The sequence below is a fragment of the Delphinapterus leucas genome, unplaced genomic scaffold (genome assembly GCF_059928025.1).
Source record: "Delphinapterus leucas isolate spDelLeu-1000000601 "Yukka" unplaced genomic scaffold, BTC_Dleu_Yukka2 spDelLeu_asBTCV2_sq57, whole genome shotgun sequence".
Classification (NCBI taxonomy): Eukaryota; Metazoa; Chordata; class Mammalia; order Artiodactyla; family Monodontidae; genus Delphinapterus; species Delphinapterus leucas.
In genome coordinates, this window is record NW_028322266.1 from 1,655,249 (window position 1) to 1,666,920 (window position 11,672).

The 11,672-nt window shown below is 32.4% G+C and overlaps 1 pseudogene; it reads left to right on the forward strand.

The window, feature by feature from the left end:
* LOC149743902 (T-box transcription factor T-like) overlaps window positions 1-11,672 on the forward strand; it is a 23,043-nt pseudogene continuing 11,371 nt past the window's right edge.

Below are 11,672 nucleotides of genomic sequence, written 5' to 3' on the forward strand. Positions count from 1 at the left end.
ATGATGGTGGAGACAGAGGTTGGAGGGATGAAACTTCGAGTCAAGGCACGCCAAGTATTTGCCAATGATCATCAGAAGTTAGGGAGATGCAATGAAGGATTCTTCCCAAGAGTCTCCAGAGGGAGCCTGGCACTGCTGACACATCAATTCCAGACTTCTAGCCACCAGAACTGTGAGAAAATAAATTTCTGTTGCTTTAAGTCATATACTTGTAGTATTTTGCTATAGCAGCGCTAGGATGTTAATACACATACTATATACAGTAGTAGATAGTAGATTGGCCAGTGATATTCCAACTGGGTAAACATTTCTTTGACATGTTCTTACACAGATGGGCATTCACCATACCTTAATGACTTGCAATTTATAATTTTGCTTCTGTGACAGACCCATGATATGAACTTTGGAACAACAACAACAAACAAAAAGTACTGGGTGAAAGAACAGTATTGTTTCTCCTGAGAGACAATTAGAAACTGGTTTCAGACAGGCTGGAAGTAGAGAATGCAAATTTTCTGTTAAAAATCAGTGGAATAAAAGCATTTTATTTCAATCTCATCTTTTCGACCCCTGTCAAATGCCTAAAAGAACAAAAGAATAGTAGAAAATTCAAGATTTAATATAATAGAAAAAAAACCCTTCAATATACAAATAGAATTATACTAGCCAAAAAATGTGAAATATTAACCTAAACAAGAGTGCATGATATTTATTTTCACAAACTTCCTCAGTCTCCAAGATATTTGTACATTTCCAAAAAAAAATTAAGTATCTTATTCTGCATAATCTCTACAAAATGACAGTTAAGACATCAAGAGTTATAGGAAGGCTCTGGGTACTGTGGAATATATCCTGTTGGGACCCAGATATTTGCGACAGAAAAGCAGATACCTGGCAAATAAAAAACAAATAAATAATAAAAATAAATAAAACCATCTGTACACTTTCTTTCCTAGCCTGAAAGTTACTTCACTGAGAGCTGAATAGAGGAGAGAAGGAAAAGCATTGCCATAGACTAAATGTTAGTACCCCCATTCATATGTTAAAACTTAATTTACAGTGGGATGTCATTTGGAGGTGGGGCCTTTGGTTGGTGATCAGGTCATAAGGGCAGATCCCTCATGAATGAATGACACCAAACCTGCTGGCACCTGATCTTGAATTTCCCAGCCACCGGAAGTGTGAGAAATAAGTTTCTGTTGTTTATAAGTCACCCAGTCTACGGTAATTTGTTATAGCAGCCTGAATGGGCTAAGACAGGAATAGAGGAGGCAATCCATGATTTTATAAGTTGAGGGGTGCTCTGGATACTCTAGCTTTCAATATGATGGGCTCTCAATATTACACTTTCCTTTCTGCACTTTCTTCTGTACTTTTGAGGGATAAACATGCAAGCCACATATTTCAGACAACCTAGCTTTCTGAATTTCTCTTGGTTTCTGCCAATTGGAGGCACTAGATGGAATTTAGAAGGAAGAAAGAAGAAACAGAATATTACTTTGCTATTTCAGTTTCTTTCAGCACCTAGGGGCTGTGACAGTAGCAGGACCATAACGACAAAAGAAGGCATCTTGCTCATGGTCTTCTTGGCATGGAACCTCCATTCTAGGAGAAGAGCATGCAGGGGTGGAGGCAAAGAAAGGCAGACCAGCTCTACAATATACAAAAATTTATTGAATTAAATGCTCGCGAAATGGGTGAATTTTATAATATTTAACCTATATTTTATAAAGCCGTTTTTTTAAAGGTGATTTTAGGCAGCAGTGAATGTCAGCAACTTTGAGAGTAATTTAGCAGCAATGGTAGAGTGGGCTCCTGGTTTTTGCTTAATAGCAAAATACATTTCTAACATAGCAGACACAGAGAGCTTACCCCTCATACTGTCAGCAGCTCTGGGGCGAAAATGGTCACATGAGCTGTAGCCTAAGGCAGTGACAGTTTCTTGATCTATGAAGAACAACCCTCCTCTTCCCCTAACGCCTTTAGCCATTCCATCACTCTAGTCACCCGTGATCAGCTATAAATTTCCCCATCCTTAAATACTGAATGGTTTTCACATCTGCCAAATGTACGCTGAATACCAAAGAAGATTTTTCTGTCACCCAAGCAATTTGTTGAGGAAAAGTTTGGAGTCAACACCTCTGAATCCACGCCCCAGATAGTCCCAGTTACCATAGTTGTCAACATCTCTGGCAAGCAGCAAAAATAATTCAAAGATGGATCATACTTAGAAAGGAAATGATATGTGCTCTATGCGCAAAACATTTTTCTTTAAATCAGTAAACGGTCATTTCTGATAAAAAGATGGTTACAGTAAAACAAAGGAATGAAAGAAATGCTTCTCATTATTCTCACAGAATTTATAGATAATATCATCTTTATAAGTAATAAGTGAAATTTGAACAATGAGAAAAAAGTATTCCAAAGAGACTTTATAGGATGTCCAAAGAATATAGAATTGAGTTGCAAAATGTCACAATATGACAAAAAATGAAAAGCCAGTGTAGAGAATAATGCCCATTATAGGTGGAAAAAGTTAGATGTTTGTAAGTAGTTATGAGGGTGACTCAGAGAGAAAGAAAGAGAGGGAGGGAGGGAGGTGGAGCAGGGAGAGAGAAAGGGGAATGTAAACATGATCACAGAAGGAATGTTAGACTTTAAAAAGGTATATCTAACATGCATTATTGATATTTTTAAGAAGAACTAAGCAAATGAAAATATAGAAAGAGTCTAAAGTATAATTTTTTCAACATTTTTCTGAAATAAAAACAAGTTGAATGTGTAGACTGAAGGGGCTCATAGATTTCCAAGAAATAATGAAACCTAACATTCATACCTACCATTCCAAATCAAAGCATATTCTGGTAAGGATGTTAAAATTCAGGTACAAAGAAAGAATCCTAGGAGTAGGAGGGGAAAAAATCATGCCCCCTACTAGTGTGAGATATCAAGATGGATTCGACATCTTCACAGTAATATTCATGCAAGGAGACAGTTTGATCAGTATCTAAAATATACTGAGAGGAAGAATATGTGATGCAAGAATTTTATAATCAGCCAGGTAATCCTTTGATTTTAAAGAAAACTTTTGAGTAAAAAGGAAAAGGGTGCACGAAGTTATGCCATTTATGAATAACAAGGTCTGAAACTCCTAGGGGACAAGGTTAGGCAGTGATAAAGAAAGAAAAGGGAGAAAATGGAGCTGAAATCAACTGATTAGGTGATGAGAACTAAAGGATATTTTTTAAATTGACAGAGTAGACACCCATGCCAACCCACCCCCACTCCTGCCCAAATACGTTAAGATTAATTTTTATTTAATGAAAGTGACAGAAGCGTGAGATGGTCACATGATCAGAGCAAAGGTAGCGGGAATATTCAGCCAGCCTCCTTTGGGTTGCAGAGTCTGTTAATTTTGACTCTGTTCTCATGTGAGGACTCTTGTCAATACGCAAAGCTCATTTTTTCTAAGCTCAAAGCTTTTTCAGAATCAAGTCACCTAACACCATTCAGAAAGAACTTTAAGCAGCATCTATGTCCTTCCTGTGAAATATTTATGAGCAACTTGGATTCTGACTTTCCTGTCAAACCCACCAAAGCCTAGTCTACATTCTCTTTTAAGGACATGATGGATGTTGGAAGTGGAAATCCTGTTTATCCCCAGCCCACATCTATCTTTCTATTTTTTTCTATTTCTATAGATGATAGATAGAGAATAGAGATACAGTTAATTTCTCACCGAGCTTATTAAAAAATCTATGTTCTTACAAGATGTTACTTATATTATTTCATTTGATTTCCCCAATACTGTTAATAGTTGGCATCATAATTCCCATTTTACAGCATAGAAATTTCAATTCCATTAGGTTAAATCAATTTGTTCTAAATTACACAGAAATTCAGTTTTGTGTCTGGTATTCGAAGAATCTCTTTGTACTTCCCCACCACCCCTTACTGTAGTTGTAAAATTCACCTATTGGCAATCACATATGATAAATGATCATATGATTCCAGAGAATAAATTACAAGTGTTAAACTTAAAAATAATGTCTTGTTAGTTCCCTATCCCCCCATCTTTAATGACAGAAATCACAGATCTTGTTCATGAGGATCACAGTTTTTGAAGTAAAATACTGGATTTTTATTTCTATTGCTATGACGGTATTATTATAGTAATACCAAAACAAGAAAAACACAATACACAAAAAGAAAACTACACACCAATTTCCATCATAAAATAAATGTAGAAATCCTTAGCAAAATATTAATAAATAGAATTAGCAATATATAAAAATAATTATACACCATTACCAATTGATATTCATTCTCAGCATGTAAAGCCAGTTCAATATTCAAGAATTATCAATGTAATTTACCCAATCCTAAAGAAAAAAAAAATTGCATGGTCATATAATTCAATGCAGAAAAAGGGTTTGACAAATTTCACAACCATTCATGTTGTAAAAACAACAAACGAACAAAAAGCTCTCAGAAACATAGGAATAGAGAATAACTTCTTCCACTTGATAAACAGCATCTATGGAAATCAAAAACAAAAAGAAAACCAAAACCAAAATTCCCAAAGTTAACTTATACTTAATGATGAAAGACTGAATTATTTCCCTCCTCAAGATCAGGAACAAGGCAAGGATATTCACTCTCACCGCACTCATTTCACATAGTATGAGGTGTTCTAGCAAGTTCAGTAAGGCAAGAAAAACAATTAAAAGACAGATATGTAGGTAAGAAAGAAATAAAATTGTCTCTATTCGCAGATGATATGATTATATACAAACTGAAGTCTAGGAATACACATATACTCAAAAAATACCCTTTTAGAATTAATAAGTTAAGCAAGGATACAGGATATAAAACAAACATAAAATATTAATTGTAAACCTATTTGCTAGGAATTAACTATGGGCAGTGAGATTTTTATAATCACTCAAAAATGAAATATAGAAATATATCCAAATAATCAAATATTTACAAGACTTGTCATCAAAAACTATAAAATGCTCATGAAAAAAATCAAAAAGGTTCTAAATAAATGGAAGACATTCAGTGTTTATAGATTGGAAGCTTCAGCTTGGTAACTGTTAGTTTTGCAAGGGCCATCATAACAAAATATCAAAGGCTGGGTAGCATAAATAAAATAAATATATTTTCTCACAATCCTGGAGGCTTATTAAAGTCCATGATCAAGATGTCAGCAGGGTTTTATTTTGCCTAAGGCTTCTCTTCTTTTCTCCTAAATGGCCATCTCTTCTCTGTACCTTCAGAGTCTTCCTCTATGTGTGTCTGTCCTAATTGCAAATCAGGTTGGATTAGAGCCCATCTTAATTACCTCATTTTAATTTAAATACCTCTTTAAAGACCATATCCCAAATATAGTCACATTATCATATTGTTAAGTCTGGGGGGTTAAGACTTCTACACATAAATTTTGGGGAGAGTCAATTTAGCTCATAACAGTAAGGATTTCAATTATGCCAAAATTGATATATAACTTTAAAACTATTCTCATCAAAACATCAGCAAGAATTTTTGTATAGACCAGATTATTTAAAAATATATATGGAAAAGAACAAAGGAACTAGAAGAACAAAAAGAATTTGGAAAATGAAGAATATAGTAGAAGAAGCCAGTCTACCCAATTTTAAGCCTTATTTTTTATCTTTATCTTTTTTAAATTACTGCTTTATTTATTTATTTTGGAGTATCGTCACTTTACAATATTTTGTTAGTTTCTACTGTACAGCAAAGTGAATCAGCTATACGTATACATATATCCTCTCTTTTTTGGATTTCCTTCCCATTTAGGTCACCACAGAGCACTGAGTAGAGTTCCCTGTGCTATACAGTAGGTTCTCATTAGTTATCCATTTTATATGTAGTATCAATAGTGTATATATGTCAATCCCAATCTCCCAATTCATCCTTATACTATATTTAGTAATCAAGACTGTGTGGTGTGAGTGGAGGAATAGACACATAGGCCAATAGAAGAGAACAGAAAATTCAGAAATAAACTCACAAATATGCCCAAATGAGTTTTGACAAAAGTGAAAGGAACAATTCAATGGAGAAAAGATAGCCTTTTAAACCAATGGTACTAGAGTAATCTGATAGGTTAAAAAAAACTGGGCCTTGACTTGTCACACATCTTACATAAAAATTAGTATTCTGGTTGTGATATTGTACTATAATCTAAGATGTCGCCATTGAGAGAAACTGGGAAATGAGTACATGAGACCCCTCTGCATTATTTCTTATTACTGCTAATGAATCTACAATTACTTCAAAATGAAACTTTTTTAAAAATTTAAATAAAACATTTAAATCCTAAATAAGATCAATAGTCTGAATGTTGATTCATAGTAAAGCCTTTGTCAGTTTGGTGCTTGTGCTATCAACAGCAAGGCAGACTGCTATGATCAGGTGAAAAAAAGAGATTACTGTGTGTAGCCTCTCATCCTATAATACCCCACTTGAGTTCAGACCTAAATAGAAGAGAGTCCTATTTACCAATCAGCTGGGGGAACACATACTGTCTATATATATGTAAATATTTCATTTTTAGGAGATTAAAGAAATTCCTAAGCTATAAAATCAAAACTATAGTGCTTAGGACTCAGAATGTTATTTGCTAACTTCAGAGTTTATGAAGATCTTTCATTATGAGCTTAAGGGAAGAAAAGAAACTAATATGTAAATTAAGCAAAAGAAAGTTATGATAAAAGAAAAACAAAGAGAAAACCCAACAGAGAAGGTAATAAAATTCCAGTGGAGATCATTACAGGTACTTTTTAGAAATAAAGGTAGTAGAACATAATGATAAGCATGATTTAGAACTGAAAAATGTTGAGAATAAAAGCAGTACATGCAATTTTTAAATGGCCAATATAACCTCCAAAAATGACAGAAACTGAGGATGGAAATTATTTTCCAAATATAATTTTAAATGATTTTTTACCAACTGAGGAAATCCTTTCAGCCTAACATTCTCCCTCAAGGGGCATTTGGATTTGAACTCCTAAAGATGGGAAGATAATTGGTATTTTATTGCTCAATTGCAACCATAATGATGAAAATATTGTTTATTTACTTTCAATTTTGAGTCAATCTTCAGGCCACGGAAAGAAGATGCTATGTTTAAGGATGGAATGAAAATCCAAGAGCTATGATAAAAATGTAACTTACACAAAGCAGATTGTGAAGAATATTGGGTAGAGAAACAAGGGCATTAAAATTGTCATATAAAGTATGAAAACTGAATTAAAGGACTATAGAAAAATGATTGAGTTTAATTACATTGTTTATACTAAAGATAATTGACAGAAAAACCAAAACAATAACATAATTGACTAAAACAGTTGGAGAAGAGGACCTGAGTGAGTTAAATATTTATATTTGATATTGGGGGAATAATAAATGTTATCTGATATTAATAAATTCAGAAAATATATATTGTTTGAGAAGGGAAATAACCAAAATATAAACAATTGTGAAGAACTTGTCTGGAGAGTAGACTTAGAAGTGAAGAAGTGATCTGACTCTGTTGATATTTAATATAAAACATTCTTTAACATGTGATTTTTTTTAATGAGCATATATTACTTGATAAAACCAAATACTTTAAAACTACAACCTACTTACTTATAAGTGATAGTGATTTATATGATACGAAGGTGCTTATTGTTGAATTGATATGAAAAAATTTAGAATAGAAGCAATTACCAAACTAGAATCATGCATGTAAACATTTTTTCTAGCATTTTTTATGTGTTAAAATGTGTTATTTTTCTTTGCTTTATACTGTTGAATTTGAAATATCACCCACCCAAGGCTCTTCGTTTCTCCCTAGTTACTTGGCTAGCGGCTGCTTCTATTTGCAAGGACATATCATGTGAATTACAAGGAAGTAAAATAATTGGCCTTCAACTAGACTAAATTTTCACCAAGTGGATTATTGTGCCCTGATAATGCCCACAGTCTAAATGACAACACTCAAAACTCAAATGTGTTCTTAATTATAATTTCCAAGTTAGGAAAATTGTGTTTTGTATAAAATATTATTTCATTAAATTAGCCACAATAAAAAATAAGAATCACCTTTCATTGGGAATATACAAGAGTAAGTTTCAAATAATTTTATCATGGAAAGTATTATAATAATCATTTCTAATATTTACAGTTAAGAATCTTAAAATCCTTCTGGCTTTACTTTCAAGAAAAGTCATCAGCAACATTTAAAAATGTATGCTTATGAAATAAATCATCCAATTACTCTATTTCTATGTTTAAATTCCCCAGTTCTTCTGGCAATAGAATATAAGTCACTGAAGCTTTGTTTCCAGTGGAAAGTGGCTGGTACCTCCAATCCTACCCCAGAAACCCACATTTATATAATCTGCAATAATTATCCAGGTATTTTTAGATCACTTCCATGGCTTTAATATTTACTTGTCATGTTACTTATTTTCACAGCTAGGCATCCCATCACCCGTCTTTACAAATCAATTTATTACAAATTAAAGGATATAATCCTTCTTCTCTGACTAGTTTTCTACAATTTCTTTTTCCCAGCAACAAATATAATTAAAAATAATAATTGATCATTTGTTTTAACTTGTCAGTAGAACTTACCATTTCCTGGTAAGGACATCTTTGTTAAAATTGGATGATTTTTAAATGTGTCAAAATGATCAAGATAATAAAGGCCTTGAAATATTTGCCTTTTTGAATTTAGAAATGTAAGCTATGACAGAATACAATTTCTTTCTGTAAAACACATACAAAAATGAATAGCACGTTTCAAATAGTTAACTGTTATTTCACAAGGATCATAAAAATTAAATAATTAGATGAGGAACTCTGTTCCATTATTCAACAGGACAATTAGTTCTATCAACATTTACAAGTTTTAAATATAGATTTATAATGCAAATATATTTATAATGTATTTTTATTTTTTTAGTGTATTTTTAAAATCTTCAATTAAAATCAGTAATCAAAAGAATTTAACATTAATGATAATAAAGCCTTTATTATAATGTTTCTTTTATTCTTCAGTTATACTATTTCAATACTTTAAATACATGTTCAATTTTATTACCATATTTATGAATTAAAAATCTTAGTTTTGCTTAATGTCCTCCACTAGCAAGAAAACAAAAATTGAATGATACATTTCCATTTACTTATAACTTGAATTCTTTATAAATAATTTTATTTATCAAATATAAATAACTATGATTATAAATATAAGGTTTCAAAAAATGAGAAAAGCGAAGATACAGTTCATGAATTTGTGCTAATGACAGTTAATTATGCTTAAAATTTATTGTCAATTTGAACAAAAAACTATCACAAAAACAAAGTAGGACATTATATAATGATAAAAGGTCAAATCACCAGGAAGATATAACAATTACAAATATATATTCATGCAACATCAGAGCACCTAAATATATAAAACAAACACTGACAGAATTGACTAGAAAAATAGACAGAAGTGCAATAATAGTAGACGATTTCAACGTCTCACTTTTAAGAATGGAGAGACAGTTACCTTATAGGGAACAATTTTTATGAGTTTTTCTTCTCTCCTTCCCTTATTTATTTTTGCAAATATAAAAAAAAAGCACAAACTGTGAAATAATAAAGAAAAGAAACAGAGATGAAAGAGGGAGAAAGGGGTGGAAGGAAGGATGGAAAGAAGGAAGGAAGGAAGGGAGGGTATCTTACACAAAAGGTGACATACTACATACACAGTTTTCTGCAACTTCCTTTTATCACTTAACAATTTATACTCCAAAATATACAATATATAATCCATTTAATCCATTTTGTAGAGATCTTCCCAACTGCTTTGCGCAAGTACATAGTAATCCACTGTGTAGATATATTGCAGTTTATATAACTGTTGGATTTTGGTGTTAGAATTTTGGATTTTGAGGGTGATTTGAATTTTGTTACTAGTACCAATAATGTTACATTGAAGAACATTTGATACATGTCATTTCAAACTAATGTCAGTGTACTTTTGGATCTTTGGAACAGATTCCTGGAAGAGGGATTGATAGATCAAAGGCCAAATACAGCTATGATTTTGTTAGATATTGATAAAATCTTCTCCATGGATGTTGTCCCATTTTACATTTTGAAAAACAAAATATTAGACTGCTTTTTCCTCCTTAGCCTCACCAACAGAGTGTTATCAAACTTTTCATATATTTCAAATCTTACAGGTGACTAATGGTTTTGGTTTTAATTAGCATTTTTCTCATTATAAAGATTATAATATGAAATATATTTTCTAACAAACATTGTTCCATTGAAAATATGAAACCTACATTTCGATCTGAGTAGCCCAGGGAAGTATCCTGGGTTAATGACATAAGTGGCTATTTAGTTGTAATTAATTAGGTTAATCTGAAACCATCCATTTTACTCAGGACTGCAGTTTAAAGAGATAGGAGAAAGAAAGGCAGAACAGAAGAAAGGGAAGGAAGGATGGAAGGAAGGAAGGAAGGCAGGAAGGAAGGAAGGAAGGAAGGAAGGGAGAGAGGGAGGAAAGGAGGGAGGGAGGGAGGGAGGGAGGGGTGAATTAAGCTAGGTCTGAATTAAGACAAAAAAATATATGAATAAATGGGAAAGAACTGCTTAAATCAATGTAATTACCCTTGTTTGCTTGAAATCTGTGTTATAGTTTGAAGTCTGTGCCATACCTACCTTGTTAAAAAAACACTAAATTTACCTATTTTGCTCATATTCACGTTTCTCATAAACTCTGACCAGAAATTACAAATTTTAAAGTTTTACCGCATTTCAGCAGTAAACTACGTGCATAACCTCAGAAATGGATTGATGTCTCTTGTTAATACATATTTTGTTCATCATATGCTGGGTAGGAGCTACATATTAGTATATATGCTCAAATTTTTATTGCATTTAACACACCAGAAGGGACATTATACAACTAATAAGAAGTGAAGTCCATATTAAGTTATTTGATCAAATATGTTTCATGAAAACTGCCTAAGAACATCAAAACAATTAGTCAAACCCAAAATTCAATCTGAGTTAGCATTCATATTCAAAGATTTGAATTCAAAAGTAAGTTCAGAGACCAAATATTATATTTTGATTTGTTCTGGAGTGGCCATCTGCCCATATGAAAAAGCTACTGCAACCGTCTGGCAGGCAGTTTAAAGAACCAAAATAACTACTCTGCGCAGGTCAGGTTCACAGGCATCTGGGTGTTGACTTGGAAAGCACAAAAAGTAATAATCACAGCACGTGGTACTTTACCGAGTAGCCAGCCAAAAGTGTCTGTCTAAATAGTCAAAAAATTTAGCTGTCATAAGAATCCTTTGAGGAAACTTTATAAATACCTATCAAATTTCAAATATCAGTGGCCAACATTTTTAAAAACACCATAAAGATCTAATAAAATGTTATAGAAAAGTTATAATAATCCTGAGGTACCCATAATTTATATCCTGGCACATTTAAAAATGTTCCTTTTGTTTAAAAATGGGCTTCAAAGATATCAATAGTTTTATTTGTATATTTTATAAATATTTGTGTGCTAGTCAATAGTCTGATTTTTAATTGTTTAAAGCAAATCCAATGCCACAAAGAGCTACTTTAGTCATGACTTGCAG